General features: G+C 46.5%; 1 non-coding gene across 1 annotated transcript; it reads left to right on the forward strand.

Annotated features, from left to right (window-relative positions):
• The first annotated feature begins 18,872 nt into the window (after positions 1–18,872).
• LOC123088987 (small nucleolar RNA snoR60) lies at positions 18,873–18,947 on the forward strand. Its single transcript, XR_006442187.1, has one exon. It is a non-coding gene; the product is annotated as a small nucleolar RNA snoR60 (small nucleolar RNA).
• Positions 18,948–19,333: the final 386 nt, after the last annotated feature.

The following is a 19,333-nucleotide window of genomic DNA, read 5'->3' on the forward strand; positions in this document are numbered from 1 at the left end:
AATCGTTATGCCGATCCATCTATACACGTGCAAATGTAGTCATTCATCAATTCAAAAATCACGTAACATAACCGCAAATATAATCATTACGTGAGGGCAGTGCCGGAGCTTGGAACACGTTTTTTAAGCGGCAAATGGGCTGGGGGGGGGGGGGGGGGGGGGCAACCAATGTTTAGACTACATTTTTGCGAACCTATGAACAATTCACTGATCATAATATGAACAAATCTACTGTGCTGGGGAGGCGACGGCCAAGTGCGCTGTAGACGTACATGCACCACGCTGCCGATTGATTGATCGATTGTCCGTGTGCATTTACAGTCGTGTGCGCGTGCTAACCCCACTACGGACTGATCAGTCCTTTTACACGGCAAACCATGGCAGGAGGCTAGAGAAGCCGAACGCAACAATGACCAGATCGATTAGATGAAGATGAACCTGCGATCTTCTCGCCGCGGAAAGTGTTAGGTTTAATCTTGATTCATGTATCTGCATATTTAGTTTGCTTTCGTTATGCATGTTGCATAGGTTAGAGAGTAGCTAGTCCGGTGAAGTTTCAGCGGAGACATGCGAAGACGGTGAGATGCCGGGCTGCCGTGCGATACGGCGAGCATGGCGAGATGCCGACGGCGGCGCGAGGCTGCTATGCTGCGTAAGGTGGCAGAGCCGTGTGATGCGGCAAGAGAGCCAAGTGATTTGGTTAGTTTGTTAGCTGCATGTAACTAGCTAGTTATGTGGGCGTGCTGGCCACTGATCAGGTCGTGTGCCGCCGTTGAGAGAATGCTACGCACAAGCTGGGCATGGGCATGCATGTAGGTAGTGCGTTAGTGCATGGAGGTCATGCTGTTAGTGGAGAAATGTGGCCGCTGGATGCGTGCGTCTCTGACCCTATATAAGAGATGTAAACCGTGTTGTTTCTTTGAGCCAAGAGAATAGAAAGAGAAGAAAAGGACGGCAGTGTGAGGCTCGGGCCACCAAATTTCTTGCGCCTCCATTGTTGTATATGTGAGCTGTGAGAGGCAGCCACCGAGGTAGAAGAAGAAGAAACGGCGCTGCGAGATGGCGGCGCCAACAATTGGTATACAGAGCCAGGTTGATCCGCGGTGGCGACGGCGGCGCGGTCGGCTCCATGTGAGATCGGGGACGGCGGCGCGAGGTGGAGGCCGGCGACGGTGCAATGCCGCGGGTGGCCAGTTGCGGTGCGATGCCGCTAGATGATGATGGTGTGGTGGTCGGCGTCGCGAGGACATCATCCACAACAAGATGGTCCATGGTGACCGGCGCTGCGACAGCGTCGGCTGTGGCGAGATGGAGGCCGGCGGCGCGAGAAGCGGGACGGTGGCCATGCGGTGCCGCTAGGTGGAGATGGCAGCGCGAAGCTGCCGCAAGAAGGCGACGGTGCGATGCCGTTGATAGGAGACGATGGTGGTGCGATGCCATCATCTCAAGTAGAGTCGGTGTGATGCCAACGGCGGTGGTGCGATGCCATCGGCATCATGAAGAGTTGGTGTGAAGCCAACAAAAGTTGCAGCGTGATGTTGCGGCAAGACAAGGTGGTGATCGGCCTTGCGACAGCGTTGTCCACATCAAGAGGTGGCCGCTGCGTGCGGCAAGAGTACATGGTGATGGACGCCGGTGCTGCGATGGCGTTGATGGACGCCGGCGCTGCGATGGCGGTCCACGGCAAGGTGTGCAGCACCGCGATGGCGTCGTCAAGTGGCAGCGGGTGAACCCGCGTGAAGATTGAAAAATCAAGATTAGGAGGGAAAATGTTAGGTTTAATCTTGATTCATGTATCTGCATATTTAGTTTGCTTTCGTTATGCATATTGCATAGGTTAGAGAGTAGCTAGTCCGGTGAAGTTTCAGTGGAGACATGCGGAGACGGCGAGATGTCGGGCTGCCGTGCGATACGGCGAGCATGGCGAGATGCCGACGGCAGCGCGAGGCTGCTATGCTGCGTGAGGTGGCAGAGCCGTTTGATGCGGCAAGAGAGCCAAGTGATTTGGTTAGTTTGTTAGCTGCATGTAACTAGCTAGCTAGTTATGTGGGCGTGCTGGCCACTAATCAGGTTGTGTGCGGCCGTTGAGAGAATGCTACACACAAGCTGGCATGGGCATGCATGTAGGTAGTGCGTTAGTGCATGGAGGTCATGCTGTTAAACCGTGTTGTTTCTTTGAGCCAAGAGAATAGAAAGAGAAGAAAAGGCCGGCAGTGTGAGGCTCGGGCCACCAAATTTCTTGCGCCTCCATTGTTGTATATGTGAGCTGTGAGAGGCAGCCACCGAGGTAGAAGAAGAAGAAACGGCGCTGCGAGATGGCAGCGCCAACAATTGGTATACAGAGCCAGGTTGATCCGCGGTGGCGACGGCGGCGCGGTCGGCTCCATGTGAGATCGGGGACGGCGGCGCGAGGTGGAGGCCGGCGACGGTGCAATGCCGCGGGTGGCCAGTTGCGGTGCGATGCCGCTAGATGATGATGGTGTGGTGGTCGGCGTCGCGAGGACATCATCCACAACAAGATGGTCCATGGTGACCGGCGCTGCGACAGCGTCGGCTGTGGCGAGATGGAGGCCGGCGGCGCGAGAAGCGGGACGGTGGCCATGCGGTGCCGCTAGGTGGAGATGGCAGCGCGAAGCTGCCGCAAGAAGGCGACGGTGCGATGCCGTTGATAGGAGACGATGGTGGTGCGATGCCATCATCTCAAGTAGAGTCGGTGTGATGCCAACGGCGGTGGTGCGATGCCATCGGCATCATGAAGAGTTGGTGTGAAGCCAACAAAAGTTGCAGCGTGATGTTGCGGCAAGACAAGGTGGTGATCGGCCTTGCGACAGCGTTGTCCACATCAAGAGGTGGCCGCTGCGTGCGGCAAGAGTACATGGTGATGGACGCCGGTGCTGCGATGGCGTTGATGGACACCGGCGCTGCGATGGCGTCGGTCCACGGCAAGGTGTGCAGCACCGCGATGGCGTCGTCAAGTGGCAGCGGGTGAACCCGCGTGAAGATTGAAGAATCAAGATTAGGAGGGAAAATGTTAGGTTTAATCTTGATTCATGTATCTGCATATTTAGTTTGCTTTCGTTATGCATATTGCATAGGTTAGAGAGTAGCTAGTCCGGTGAAGTTTCAGTGGAGACATGCGGAGACGGCGAGATGTCGGGCTGCCGTGCGATACGGCGAGCATGGCGAGATGCCGACGGCAGCGCGAGGCTGCTATGCTGCGTGAGGTGGCAGAGCCGTTTGATGCGGCAAGAGAGCCAAGTGATTTGGTTAGTTTGTTAGCTGCATGTAACTAGCTAGCTAGTTATGTGGGCGTGCTGGCCACTAATCAGGTCGTGTGCGGCCGTTGAGAGAATGCTACACACAAGCTGGCATGGGCATGCATGTAGGTAGTGCGTTAGTGCATGGAGGTCATGCTGTTAAACCGTGTTGTTTCTTTGAGCCAAGAGAATAGAAAGAGAAGAAAAGGCCGGCAGTGTGAGGCTCCGGCCACCAAATTTCTTGCGCCTCCATTGTTGTATATGTGAGCTGTGAGAGGCAACCACCGAGGTAGAAGAAGAAGAAGCGGCGCTGCGAGAGGGCGGCGCCAACAGAAAGGGCGTTAAGGGTCGTCGTTGCTGGCGGCGGGGCAGTCAGGGCTTCCCCTCGGCGAGATACTGCCGGTGAAAGCAGCGGTGGCGGCAGACGGTCGCGTGCCCTAGGGTTCGGACTGCTGGCGGCGTCGGGCCGACCCGGGCCGACCCGTATAATCTTTTTCTTCCAAACGTGCGGGTCTACAGCAGTGGTCGGGCGCACGCGGACGGGCTACAGCAGAGGGTGCCCGTACGCGACCGCCTCATACATCGGTGCGGGCGGGCGTACGTCCACGCGGACGGGGCGGTCGTACATCGGGCATACGCGGTGTGAAATGACCCCCCCCCCCCACCCCTGCCCTTTATACGTTTTTTTGTGTGCGTGTGTGTGGGGGGTGGGGGAGGGGGGATTCGGTACCGAAGCGCTTCTCATACACCACATCCACGACGTGGGAGGATACCATGAGACTAAATTTCCATTGGGCACTACACAGTTGCGGCATGATGGTTGATCATGTAAGCACGATAGGCACATCTAGCTTCTACAAACGAAGCCGATGGAGATAATTGTTTGCACTTATTAGCCTGGTTGTTGTAGAATTATCCCCGATACCTCTCAACCCTCAGGCAATGTGGGCGCAGATTCTCCGTAGTAAGTATCTGCAGTCCAAGACTTTGTCCCAGGCGACAGTAAGACCAACTGACTCGCCGTTTTGGAAGGGGCTTATGAGAATCAAAGCTGCCTTCTTTAATAGAACAAAGTTTATTGTCGGTAATGGCAATATCACTCGCTTCTGGGAGGATACTTGGCTTGGTGAAACGCCGTTGGCGCTTCAGTATCCGTCCCTGTATCGTATTGTTCAACGACGTGATGTTCTTGTTGCAATGATTATTGAGTCCATTCCCCTTAATATTCAGTTTAGGAGGGTGCTTGTTGGCGACCGGCGGAAAGCATGGCTTCATTTGGTGAGTAGACTGATGGAGGTTCAACTAGCTCATCAGCCCAATCAGTTGTGTTGGAAGCTTACTAGGTCTGGAGAGTTCACAGTCAAGTCGATGTATATCGATGTCATTAACTCTAGTGCTATTCCTAGCTCCAAACATGTTTGGAAAGTCAAAATTCCGTTGAAAATTAAAGTGTTTATGTGGTTTGTACATAAATAAGTCATTTTAACAAAGGATAATTTGGTTAAGCGTAACTGGACAGGATCTACTAGGTGTAGTTTTTGTGATCGGGACGAAACTATCAATCACCTCTTCTTTGATTGCCCGTTGACGAGAGTTTTGTGGTACACGGTGCAAATTGCCTTTAACATTACTCCTCCGCATTCGGTCAGTACATTATTTGGAACGTGGCTTGTTGGGATAGAGTCTGAAACAGCTAGACACATTCGCGTAGGAGTATGTGCGTTGTTATGGGCAATTTGAAACTGGAGAAATGATTTGGATTTTAACAGAACAACAACTATTCATTTTTTGCAGGTTTTATTCCGAGCTACTGCGCTGATCCGTATGTGATCGTTACTCACTCCGACGGAGGCCAGGGAGCGTTTGGTTACTGGATCTGTCCAGTGGGAGATGGTAGCGTGGGATATCTTCAACCGGTTTGGATGGCGGTCATGTAATAGGATAGGCGATTAGTTTACCTATCTTTGTTATGCCAGCCGGTTGTGCCTTTTGGGCCTTTTGTTTTTGACGTTGTGGCTCTTTGTGAGCTTGCCGTGTTTTTGCTTTCAGACTATAAGACCTTGTTGAACCTCTTTATTTATCTATAAATGTGGCCGTATGCATCGTTCTGATGCAGAGGCCGGGGAGTCCCCCTTTTCAAAAAAAAACCTCTCAACCCTATGCAACTCATTTATGTAAGACACGGTCTATAATTCTTTAACAGATGGATGATGTATATTCATCATCACTAGTGAAACTGGGCATAAGCGAACAAGAATGCAACTGAATTTATCGACAAAGAATTTTGGTGTGAAGGTGGTCGGGTAGCTCAGTTCATTGCATTTATAGGCATGTATGGTTGCAGAGGTCTCTTGTTCCTCTGAAGATCGTTTGGTTGCTCACTTTATTTATTAAGTTTTCTATGGGATGTATGGTTGCACACATACGTCTATTGTTGATTTGAACGTGCTTCGGTAGCTCACATGTACAACCGCACATGTCTCTTAGTCTTCGATCAACAAGACTCGCACACCTTTCCTGGAAAGTCGTCGCTCTTGGTGGTCACTCTAGTTACTATCGGCACTGGCCGTTGAGATACCTTTGACCCCAACCCCTCCCATGCAAGGACTTGAAAACCAGAGTGCCTGTCAAAGAAAAATAAATCTTGTTCGGCATTGTCCATCTTAGAAAATTGCTCATGCATATAAACCAAAAAAGAGCCTGGTAGAACCTGAAAGAATTGTGAAAGGCAAGCACAGAGTGGGCAGACAACACACATCACTGTCAATGCTGCAAGGAGACGAGACAAGTTGGTAACTTCTCGGTATCTTTACCTCAGCCGTTCACACTCCTCATGCACTTTTCTTGAAGGGGATATATCCGGTTTCACCTGACCTTTTTGTACTTGTCAATCACAGACCCCTAAAATCCCATGGACGAGTAATTTGACCCATGTTATTCAGGGTGGACGGCACGAGTGGTCTTTTGGACCGGCTCGTGGCCCGCTCGGTCCGGGCTAGCTCGGTCCTGGCCCGACAAAAAAGTGGGCTGGTCCGGTCCCTCAAAACAAGACCGAAAATCGGCTGGTCCGATCCGGTTAAAGCTCGGGCCGACCGAGCGGACCGAAGAAGCAGCCGGCGGCATGGCGGGGCCATGGCCAGAGCGGGGCGGGGACGTGGCTGGGGGCTTGCCGGGGGCATGGCAGGGGCCTGGCGAGTGCGTGGCGGCCAAGGCGTGACAGGGCCACGCACCTGTGCCGCGGCCGCGGCCGTCCAACGCACAAGCAGAGCACCATCGCAAAACACCATGGCCACCAGCCTTCCGGCGACGAACCATCATGTCTAGGAGTTCCTCCATCGTGAGATCTATCATCTTCGTCAGAAAAATCGACGAGGGAAGTCCTACGTAGCCGCATCAGCCATCGTTCCTTTCATCTCTGTCCACCGGCCGTCGTGTCAGATTCGTCGCCGATGAGCTCCCTCCGGTGTTCTTCTTGGTCACGTAGCGTCCTCTGATGCTTCTCAAGCTCCCAGACATCTTTTCGATGAGCTGCTCTTCCTCTAGCAAGATATCTCTCCGATGAGCCGTCGCCGGAGCTCCAGAGCGCGCTCTGCCCATGTCTTTGCCGGTCCTCACAGTCCTCTCGGTCCGGCCCGAGCTCGGCCATTGCCGGTCCGGTCCCTGAAAACAGGACCGCGACGTTGCTCGGTCCGGTCCGGACCGGACCGCCGGCCGCCGGTCCAAACGCCGGCTCGGACAGGGACCGGACCGGCTCGGACCGTGTCCACCCTGACATCTTATGTTGTCTGACCAAAGCCATTCTGCGTCACTAATGATTACCCTAGGCAGGCCTTTCATTCAGAATCACCATAAACTTCCAACACATTGGTCGCTCACCAACCCCCAGCCCCCCATTATTCTCCACAATGGTCAGTATTTTCCTACAGTTTTCAGATCGCCTGCTTCTGAAAGGGCCAGCAATGATTACATTAGATGCTCAACTCTTCTATGTTCTTTTTCATGAGATTGAACCGTTGAGCAAGTTGAATAAATTCATGCCGGTGTCCATGGCGGACAAGTCTGATCTCACATCATCATCGTACCAGAGATATCCCTTGGGACTTGGGAGGCCCATGGTGGCCGCGTGCAGCTATGTTTGCGGAGGACATGAAGGCTCCGGCGCCTGTGCCATGGAACATCTCAACTCGCTGGTCGAATTTCAAGACCATCATGAAGAGATGATCGACAGTGGTAGGCTCGGTGCGAACATCCAACGTAGAAATGATGGGCTGGTAATCCATGTCCAGCCCGGCGATGGTGAAAGAGACTAGTTCTGGCTCGGAGATGGGTTTCCAAGCAGCTGCGAGCTCATCACACACACACACACACACACACACACACACACAGAGAGAGAGAGAGAGAGAGTACGCCCAATGTAGGCAGCGGCAAATTGTAATCCCTTCTTGGCATTAGAGAGGGCGAATCATATGTTGTTGGTGCGGGAGTCGATATGGCAGGGAACATATTTGCTAGTGCAGTCCAGATGGCTTATCATGTTTTCATCGATGCAACCTGAACGAACACCTCTTTCGACAGGTTTCTGAGGAGATACGCTATAAATTGATATGGGAAGTGTAGAACCCTTTGCTTGGGCCCGCATTGCTATATATTGAGAACATGTCGTGGCTTTCAAGAAGGGGAAGATCGATCTAAGTTGATCTTTATAGAGAGAAAGGATCGGAGTAAGAGTTGGAACAAAAGAAGAGATAGAATTAGACTACAACTTAAACAGACTTCTATCCCTATACAACATATTCTAATACTCCCCTTCAATCTGAACATCATGAAGCTTTGCCAATGTTTAGATTGTATTTGAACTCATCCAACCTTCTCATAGTGAGTGGTTTTGTGAAGCCATCAGCAACTTGATCTCCCGTAGGTATGAACCGAATGTCAAGTAGCATCCGAGCTACTCTTTCTCCGACAAAGTGAAAATCAACTTCAATGTGTTTGGTACCACTACAAGAAATATGTCAACTAGTGATCTTCTGTCTGTGACCCTGGAAGAATTGATCCTAGATCTATGACCATTTCAGACCCCAATTGGTCAAAAGCTGTTCGAGGGGCTCCAAACCCTAAACCATTGCGACCATTTTGGTCAGAAAGATCGTAATTTCCTTACACGAAAAGGTCATAAAGTAAACAGTGCTAGTCCGCTGCCTTATTTCTAGTTGTTAACGACCAATATAGATGGTCATAGCCTTGAAAATTATGGTGGGTTGCTATGACTAGGCGCCACCTCATCAGTTTTGCCTATGTGTCATGTCCATGTGGCGGTTTTTGCCCTAGGTTGTGAAGCAACCTATATTTCTGTCATTCCCAAAATTCCCAAACAAATCTCATAAATTCTTTGGGTCATATCTTCGTCAAATATGTAAAAACCTTCCTTGCCTAGTTCAAAAATAATTAAAAAATATTCATTTTCCTATTCTGTTCAGAACAACAGTTTGTGAAGGAAGTACCACTTTGGCATGTTCAAATAGTATCCATTTTCTACAGCGCTTTTCTATGCCCAAATAACCATCCTCCACCAAATGCCAGCTCAATCCATTCATTATTTTGAGCCGAGCTTCAACATTCGTATTTATGTCCAGTGTGGTAGTTTGCAAAGCAAGTACCACATAGGCTCCTCCTTTTGAGCTGAAAATTTGTGAAGACGGTCTTCTTAGTAACTGATCATCCTCAGCCAAAACTCACGCCCATTAGCCATGTGCATTTCCCGTACCGCAAATCAAACACTTGGCTGCTTATTCATGTTTGAGCATCGATCGGTCTCCTTGTGAGAATCTTATGTTGTGATTTTCTTCCTAGCACCTACCTAGAGAGTGCCCAACCCACTAGACATACCTAGGCCGCCCAGAACACGTGGCAACGCCACAGTCACGCGGTGACCACGCAGTGGGCATGCGAGTTTACGCGCTCTAGAGTTGGGGCCCTCGGCCACCGCCCAAACCTCGACGTATCGCCACCAAACCATGTATTTATGATTAAATAGGTACTTATGTAACTAGAAATGATTTTTAGAAAAAATAAATAGCAAACTATGAGGCAGCTGCAGTTCAAATTTGACCCGCTTCCAACTGAATCGGCGGAAATTTGTCTTTTTCACGAGAGGTGGATCAAAACTTTTTGCACCAAATCATTTTGTCAATTGTGCATTAAATATGTCCTACTATTTTAGAAAATTTATTTGGTCCAGTTTTGCAACAATTATTTGGTAGTTCCTTCACAAAAAAACCTCCTTTTGGGCACTTAGAAAATGAAAAATGGTTTTTTCGTCCAAAGAAAATGAAAACTTCCTTAGGCAACATTGTTTGAAATTCCAATATGCACCCTTGTGCACCATATGAGATCATTTGAACAAACTATGCCACGAATGTGGCCATAAGATTGATCATTTGGCTTGAAAGCCATGAATCTTCAAAGATGATAGCTCATTTCTCAGAACACTTTTTTAAAATAATTGCCGTATTACAAGTTTGTTATTTTTCCTGGGAACTTGGCCACATATAATGACACAATGCGACAGTTTCCCAATTTTTTGAGTTTTTTTGAATTTTTTATGCCCGTTTCAAAATGCAGTCAAAACGGCGGGAATGACCGTTCCTAGCTAGTGGTTGAATCTTGGAATTTTTTTGGTGTTTCTCTGATTAAATAGGTACTTATGTAACTAGAAATGATTTTTGGAAAAAATAAATAGCAAACTATGAGGCAGCTGCAGTTCAAATTTGACCCGCTTCCAACTGAATCGGCGGAAATTTGTCTTTTTCAGGAGAGGTGGATCAAAACTTTTTGCACCCAACCATTTTGTCAATTGTGCATTAAATATGTCCTAGTATTTTAGAAAATTTATTAGGTCCAATTTTGCAACAATTATTTGGTAGTTCCTTCACAAAAAAACCTCCTTTTTGGCACTCGGAAAATGAAAAATGAATTTTCCGTACAAAGAAAATGAAAACTTCCTTAGGCAACATTGTTTGGAATTCCAAGATGGACCCTTGTGCACAATATGAGATCATTTGAACACACTATGCCATGAATGTGGCCATAAGATTGATCATTTGGCTTGAAAGTCATTGATCTACACACGTGATAACTCGTTTCTGAGAACACTTTTTTAAAATAATTGTCGTATTACAAGTTTGTTATTTTTCTAGGAACTTGGCCACATATAATGACACAATGCAAAGTTTTCCCAATTTTTTTATTTTTTTGAATTTTTTATGCCCGTTTCAAAATGCGGTCAAAACGGTGGGAATGACTGTTCCTAGCTAGTGGTTGAATCTTGGAATTTTTTTGGTGTTTCTCTGATTAAATAGGTACTTATGTAACTAGAAATTATTTTTGGAAAAAATAAATAGCAAACTATGAGGCAGTTGCAGTTCAAATTTGACCCGCTTCCAACTAAATCGGCGGAAATTTGTCTTTTTCACGAGAGGTGGATCAAAACTTTTTGCACCCAACCATTTTGTCAATTGTGCATTAAATATGTCATAGTATTTTAGAAAATTGATTAGGTCCAATTTTGCAACAATTATTTGGTAGTTCCTTCACAAAAAAACCTCCTTTTGGGCACTCGGAAGATAAAAAATGAATTTTCCGTGCAAAGAAAATGGAACCTTCCTTAGGCAACATTGTTTGGAATTCCAAGATGGACCCTTGTGCACAATATGAGATCATTTGAACAAACTATGACATGAATGTGGCCATAAGATTGATCATTTGGCTTGAAAGTCATTGATCTACACACGTGATAGCTCGTTTCTCAGAACACTTTTTTTAAAATAATTGACGTATTACAAGTTTGTTATTTTTCCTGGGAACTTGGCCACATATAATAACACAATGCGAAGGTTTCCTAATTTTTTGATTTTGTTTTAATTTTTTATGCCCGTTTCAAAATGCGGTCAAAACGGCGGGAATAACCGTTCCTAGCTAGTGGTTGAATCTTGGATTTTTTTGGTGTTTCTCTGATTAAATAGATACTTATGTACCTAGAAATGATTCTTCGAAAAAATAAAAATCAAACTACAAGGCAACTACAGTTCAAATTTAACCGGTTTCCAACTTAATCGGCAGAAATTTGTCTTTTTCACCAGAGGTGGATTAAAACTTTTTACAGCTAACCATTTGGTTAATTGTGAATTAAATATGGCCTAGTATTTTATAAAAATGATTTGGTCCAATTTTGCAACAATTATTTGGTAGGTCCTTCACAAAATAACCTCATTTGGGGCACTCAAAAAATGGAAAATGATTTTTTCGTCTAAAGAAAATGAAAATTTCCTTAAGCAACATTGTTTGCCATTTAAATATGCACCCTTGTGCACAATATGAGATCATTTGAACAAACTATGCCATGCATGTGGCCATAAAATTGATCATTTGGCTTGAAAGCCATTGATCTCCACACATGATAGCTCGTTTCTGAGAACACTTTTCAAAAAGAATTGCCGTATTACAAGTTTATTTTTTTTTCTGGTAACTTGGTCACATATAATCACACAATGCGAAGGTTTTCGAATTTTTTGATTCTTTTTGAATTTTTTATGCCCGTTTCAAAATGGGGTCAAAACGACGGGAATGACCGTTCCTAGATAGTGGTTGAATATTGGATTTTTTTTTGTGTTTGTATGATTAAATAGATCCATATTTACCTAGAAATGATTTTTGGAAAAAATAAAGAGCAAACTATGAGGCAGCTGCAGTACAAATTTTAACCGCTTGACACCACACCATTTGGTCAATTGTGCATTATATATGGCCTAGTATTTTAGAAATTTGATTTGGTACAATTTTGCACCAAATATATGGTAAGTCCTTCACAAAAAACTTATTTTGGGCACTCAAAAAATTGGAAAATTGTTTTTTCATGCAAAAGAAATAAAAACTCCCTTTGTCAATGTTGTTTGCCAATCTAAGATGTAAACCTGTGCAAAATATGACATCATTTGAACAAATATTTGATAGGTCTTTAAAAAAACTCATTTTCGCATTGAAAAATGAAATGAAAAATTTGTATGTAATCAATCATGACCAATTTATATGGTCAAAAAATCTTCAAGTTGTTTGATGCGCTCTGATTGGTCCATAGGTATATCACGCGGATCATGCATCAACCACCGTCGGATGCTTCTGGAGCCAACGGCAACCCTCACCCCCTCACCCTCTCACCCAAACCCTAACTTCCCCGATCCACTCTCCCTCTCTCGTCCCACAACCGCCACCCCCCTCTCGCTCCTCCCCCGTCTCAATCTCTCGATCCCCAACCACGCAGCCACCGCCGCCGCCGTCCTCCGTCCCCTCCCCCAACCCCGGCCACCGGCGACCCCTCCCCTCCCCCTTCTCTCCCACGGCCGCGGTCGGATCCGCGCTCCCTTCCTCCCATGACCTAGACCTAGCCGCATGGCACGACCATAGCCATGGCGGCGGCCAGATCCACCCCCTCCCCTGCTCCGTTCCCTCGACGCCCGGTGGTCAGATTCGTCCCCTCCTCTTTCTCTCCTAGATCCATACGCCGCCGCCGCCATCCTATGCTCTTCCCTCACCTCACAATCTCCCTCTCCCCGACCCATACCTCCCTCTCTCTGCCATCCCAACCCCTACCGCGCCGCCGGCCTCCCCCTATCCCCGCCGCCGACAACCTCCTCATTTCTCCCAACCTCAGCCCCGCCGCTGCGTCCCTCCTCCTCCTCTCCCACCACGCACAGATCAGCGAGGCACCGCATCTAGTGGTTGGCGTCTTTGCCTCCGCCGGCCAGGTGCTCGTCAAGTGGCTCCAGGCATCTCTGCCTCCGCCGGCCCTGCCAGGCGCCCCCCGCTGTGGCGGCATCTGTCCGACTGGTGGTGGCGTCGGTGGAGCTCGGGGCCAAGGTGGGGCGGCAGCTGGTGGAGGCGCTGGGCCTGCGCCGCACCGCGATGGCCTGCGGTGATGTCATCTACCGCAGCACTCTGCCCTGCCACGACGGCCAGCCCGGCCTCCTCTAGTTTGGCTCCATCACCTTCGAGGTACCATCTTCGCACTGTCCATCATGGGTTTGGCTCGCGACCAAATCTTCGTCTGTTTGCTGGTGGATTCCCTTAGTAGCATGCATGTGGAGTTCGATTTAGATGCTGCTGGACTAATAGAGACATTTGGGTGCGCTTTGGCATGAGTAGGTCAAGTGATTTGGCACTATTGCTTGATTTGATGCAGTTGTGCACCATTGATTTGGCACTATTGCATCACTGCAGCAGCTTGACTATTGCAATCCTTACTAGCAAGCATTTGAAGAAATTTACTTGACACTATTGCTCGACTTGGCAGCCCTGTGGTATGCTGTTACTTTTGTTGTTGGAGAATTATCTGTTGTGGTTGCCATGGCATAGTTAGCTTTACTTTTGATGCCTCACAGTTCTCTCCAGTTGGTGTTTTGTTGGATTTGATGAGAAGTTGACAATCCTGGCGGGTGTAGGACCTGCACGCCATTGGATTTTGGCTCTTGGATGATTCACCTAGGAATACCTAGAATTGCAGCAAAATGCTTGCGTGCTTTTCTATTTTATTTCCCAGCTTGGCGGGTGTTTGTTCACAGGATCTTGTTAGATGATTGTTTTCATGTGATGTCAGATTTCCTACTCTGTTGTGCTCATTGTGCATATATCAATGAAAGCATGCCATTTTCTGCTCTGGCATTGCAGAACGAGGACGGCACCAAGGTTGAATACAGGGTGTGGAACACCTTTAGATCAAAGCTGGATGCCGCTGTTCTTGGTGGCGTCAACAACATCTGGATTGTAAGTTCGTTGTGCTTTAGCATGTATTCTTTGTGTCAAAACCTTCGTGCTCCAGGTTGTTTTGTAGATTAAACTTATATCATTATTTATGTCCTGACCCTGTACTTGTTAATTCAGGCTCCTGGTGCTCGTGTGCTCTATCTTGGTGTTGCCTCAGGAACAACAGTGTCTCATGTGTCTAACATTGTTGGACCGGTGAGATCTCATGGCTACTTACTATAGGTCAATGGTTTCCATTAAAGGAAGTTGCTATCTTACATCAATCTTGTGACATTGTTGAATCGGCGGAAATTTGTCTTTTTCAGGAGAGGTGGATCAAAACTTTTTGCACCCAACCATTTTGTCAATTGTGCATTAAATATGTCCTAGTATTTTAGAAAATTTATTAGGTCCAATTTTGCAACAATTATTTGGTAGTTCCTTCACAAAAAAACCTCCTTTTTGGCACTCGGAAAATGAAAAATGAATTTTCCGTACAAAGAAAATGAAAACTTCCTTAGGCAACATTGTTTGGAATTCCAAGATGGACCCTTGTGCACAATATGAGATCATTTGAACACACTATGCCATGAATGTGGCCATAAGATTGATCATTTGGCTTGAAAGTCATTGATCTACACACGTGATAACTCGTTTCTGAGAACACTTTTTTAAAATAATTGTCGTATTACAAGTTTGTTATTTTTCTAGGAACTTGGCCACATATAATGACACAATGCAAAGTTTTCCCAATTTTTTTTATTTTTTTGAATTTTTTATGCCCGTTTCAAAATGCGGTCAAAACGGTGGGAATGACTGTTCCTAGCTAGTGGTTGAATCTTGGAATTTTTTTGGTGTTTCTCTGATTAAATAGGTACTTATGTAACTAGAAATTATTTTTGGAAAAAATAAATAGCAAACTATGAGGCAGTTGTAGTTCAAATTTGACCCGCTTCCAACTAAATCGGCGGAAATTTGTCTTTTTCACGAGAGGTGGATCAAAACTTTTTGCACCCAACCATTTTGTCAATTGTGCATTAAATATGTCATAGTATTTTAGAAAATTGATTAGGTCCAATTTTGTAACAATTATTTGGTAGTTCCTTCACAAAAAAACCTCCTTTTGGGCACTCGGAAGATAAAAAATGAATTTTCCGTGCAAAGAAAATGGAACCTTCCTTAGGCAACATTGTTTGGAATTCCAAGATGGACCCTTGTGCACAATATGAGATCATTTGAACAAACTATGCCATGAATGTGGCCATAAGATTGATCATTTGGCTTGAAAGTCATTGATCTACACACGTGATAGCTCGTTTCTCAGAACACTTTTTTTAAAATAATTGACGTATTACAAGTTTGTTATTTTTCCTGGGAACTTGGCCACATATAATAACACAATGCGAAGGTTTCCTAATTTTTTGATTTTGTTTTAATTTTTTATGCCCGTTTCAAAATGCGGTCAAAACGGCGGGAATAACCGTTCCTAGCTAGTGGTTGAATCTTGGATTTTTTTGGTGTTTCTCTGATTAAATAGATACTTATGTACCTAGAAATGATTCTTCGAAAAAATAAAAATCAAACTACAAGGCAACTACAGTTCAAATTTAACCGGTTTCCAACTTAATCGGCAGAAATTTGTCTTTTTCACCAGAGGTGGATTAAAACTTTTTACAGCTAACCATTTGGTTAATTGTGAATTAAATATGGCCTAGTATTTTATAAAAATGATTTGGTCCAATTTTGCAACAATTATTTGGTAGGTCCTTCACAAAATAACCTCATTTGGGGCACTCGAAAAATGGAAAATGATTTTTTCGTCTAAAGAAAATGAAAATTTCCTTAAGCAACATTGTTTGCCATTTAAATATGCACCCTTGTGCACAATATGAGATCATTTGAACAAACTATGCCATGCATGTGGCCATAAAATTGATCATTTGGCTTGAAAGCCATTGATCTCCACACATGATAGCTCGTTTCTGAGAACACTTTTCAAAAAGAATTGCCGTATTACAAGTTTATTATTTTTTCTGGTAACTTGGTCACATATAATCACACAATGCGAAGGTTTTCGAATTTTTTGATTCTTTTTGAATTTTTTATGCCCGTTTCAAAATGGGGTCAAAACGACGGGAATGACCGTTCCTAGATAGTGGTTGAATATTGGATTTTTTTTTGTGTTTGTATGATTAAATAGATCCATATTTACCTAGAAATGATTTTTGGAAAAAATAAAGAGCAAACTATGAGGCAGCTGCAGTACAAATTTTAACCGCTTGACACCACACCATTTGGTCAATTGTGCATTATATATGGCCTAGTATTTTAGAAATTTGATTTGGTACAATTTTGCACCAAATATATGGTAAGTCCTTCACAAAAAAACTTATTTTGGGCACTCAAAAAATTGGAAAATTGTTTTTTCATGCAAAAGAAATAAAAACTCCCTTTGTCAATGTTGTTTGCCAATCTAAGATGTAAACCTGTGCAAAATATGACATCATTTGAACAAATATTTGATAGGTCTTTAAAAAAACTCATTTTCGCATTGAAAAATGAAATGAAAAATTTGTATGTAATCAATCATGACCAATTTATATGGTCAAAAAATCTTCAAGTTGTTTGATGCGCTCTGATTGGTCCATAGGTATATCACGCGGATCATGCATCAACCACCGTCGGATGCTTCTGGAGCCAACGGCAACCCTCACCCCCTCACCCTCTCACCCAAACCCTAACTTCCCCGATCCACTCTCCCTCTCTCGTCCCACAACCGCCACCCCCCTCTCGCTCCTCCCCCGTCTCAATCTCTCGATCCCCAACCACGCAGCCACCGCCGCCGCCGTCCTCCGTCCCCTCCCCCAACCCCGGCCACCGGCGACCCCTCCCCTCCCCCTTCTCTCCCACGGCCGCGGTCGGATCCGCGCTCCCTTCCTCCCATGACCTAGACCTAGCCGCATGGCACGACCATAGCCATGGCGGCGGCCAGATCCACCCCCTCCCCTGCTCCGTTCCCTCGACGCCCGGTGGTCAGATTCGTCCCCTCCTCTTTCTCTCCTAGATCCATACGCCGCCGCCGCCATCCTATGCTCTTCCCTCACCTCACAATCTCCCTCTCCCCGACCCATACCTCCCTCTCTCTGCCATCCCAACCCCTACCGCGCCGCCGGCCTCCCCCTATCCCCGCCGCCGACAACCTCCTCATTTCTCCCAACCTCAGCCCCGCCGCTGCGTCCCTCCTCCTCCTCTCCCACCACGCACAGATCAGCGAGGCACCGCATCTAGTGGTTGGCGTCTTTGCCTCTGCCGGCCAGGTGCTCGTCAAGTGGCTCCAGGCATCTCTGCCTCCGCCGGCGCCGCCAGGCGCCCCCCGCTGTGGCGGCATCTGTCCGACTGGTGGTGGCGTCGGTGGAGCTCGGGGCCAAGGTGGGGCGGCAGCTGGTGGAGGCGCTGGGCCTGCGCCGCACCGCGATGGCCTGCGGTGATGTCATCTACCGCAGCACTCTGCCCTGCCACGACGGCCAGCCCGGCCTCCTCTAGTTTGGCTCCATCACCTTCGAGGTACCATCTTCGCACTGTCCATCATGGGTTTGGCTCGCGACCAAATCTTCGTCTGTTTGCTGGTGGATTCCCTTAGTAGCATGCATGTGGAGTTCGATTTAGATGCTGCTGGACTAATAGAGACATTTGGGTGCGCTTTGGCATGAGTAGGTCAAGTGATTTGGCACTATTGCTTGATTTGATGCAGTTGTGCACCATTGATTTGGCACTATTGCATCACTGCAGCAGCTTGACTATTGCAATCCTTACTAGCAAGCATTTGAAGAAATTTACTTGACACTATTGCTCGACTTGGCAGCCCTGTGGTATGCTGTTACTTTTGTTGTTGGAGAATTATCTGTTGTGGTTGCCATGGCATAGTTAGCTTTACTTTTGATGCCTCACAGTTCTCTCCAGTTGGTGTTTTGTTGGATTTGATGAGAAGTTGACAATCCTGGCGGGTGTAGGACCTGCACGCCATTGGATTTTGGCTATTGGATGATTCACCTAGGAATACCTAGAATTGCAGCAAAATGCTTGCGTGCTTTTCTATTTTATTTCCCAGCTTGGCGGGTGTTTGTTCACAGGATCTTGTTAGATGATTGTTTTCATGTGATGTCAGATTTCCTACTCTGTTGTGCTCATTGTGCATATATCAATGAAAGCATGCCATTTTCTGCTCTGGCATTGCAGAACGAGGACGGCACCAAGGTTGAATACAGGGTGTGGAACACCTTCAGATCAAAGCTGGATGCCGCTGTTCTTGGTGGCGTCAACAACATCTGGATTGTAAGTTCGTTGTGCTTTAGCATGTATTCTTTGTGTCAAAACCTTCGTGCTCCAGGTTGTTTTGTAGATTAAACTTATATCATTATTTATGTCCTGACCCTGTACTTGTTAATTCAGGCTCCTGGTGCTCGTGTGCTCTATCTTGGTGTTGCCTCAGGAACAACAGTGTCTCATGTGTCTAACATTGTTGGACCGGTGAGATCTCATGGCTACTTACTATAGGTCAATGGTTTCCATTAAAGGAAGTTGCTATCTTACATCAATCTTGTGACATGCAGACTGGGTTGGCACCCTGCAAAGTACCGCATGTTGGTCGGCATGGTTGACGTTATCTTCTCAGATGTTTCACAGCCTGACCAGGTATACCTGTCATCATATGAATGCCCACAATAACTATTTGCGCATTAACATTGCCTATGGTAGAGCCGTCTGTTATGGTATGTCATTGACTGCTATGTTTTGATCACCTTCTGTGGCTACATTGGAGCTTAGCAAATGATGAGCTTACTCGGATTCCCCTTCAGGACATCACAATGGATGATGCAAAATCGAGTATCTGATGCATTTTAAGCCCAATGCTAGTCCATTTCTCAGTTATTTTGCTGCATTTTTTATTTTGAATTTGCTATGCTTCCGTTTTATTTTGCCCAATCGCTTGCATGCTTTTCTATTCTTGGGCCAAGTAAATTTTGGTTACTTAATTAATTTAGTTCCTGTGCAGCGCATAGTCCTAGTGTTATTGTGGCATATAATGGGTCCTTTTATTAACTGAAACCAATGCAGCTCTGTAATCTGAAAGTTAATTCCGTTTAGTTTGGTTGAATCATATTATCTGTAACATGAAACTTGGCACCACATTCAATACACTGCAAAAGGGCTTTTCTTTCATTGATCATGTTGAGTAGTGAAAACTCAAAATAGAGGTGCGACCATATGTTGTACAGGGGCAC

The sequence above is a fragment of the Triticum aestivum genome, chromosome 4A (assembly GCF_018294505.1).
Source record: "Triticum aestivum cultivar Chinese Spring chromosome 4A, IWGSC CS RefSeq v2.1, whole genome shotgun sequence".
Lineage (NCBI taxonomy): Eukaryota > Viridiplantae > Streptophyta > Magnoliopsida > Poales > Poaceae > Triticum > Triticum aestivum.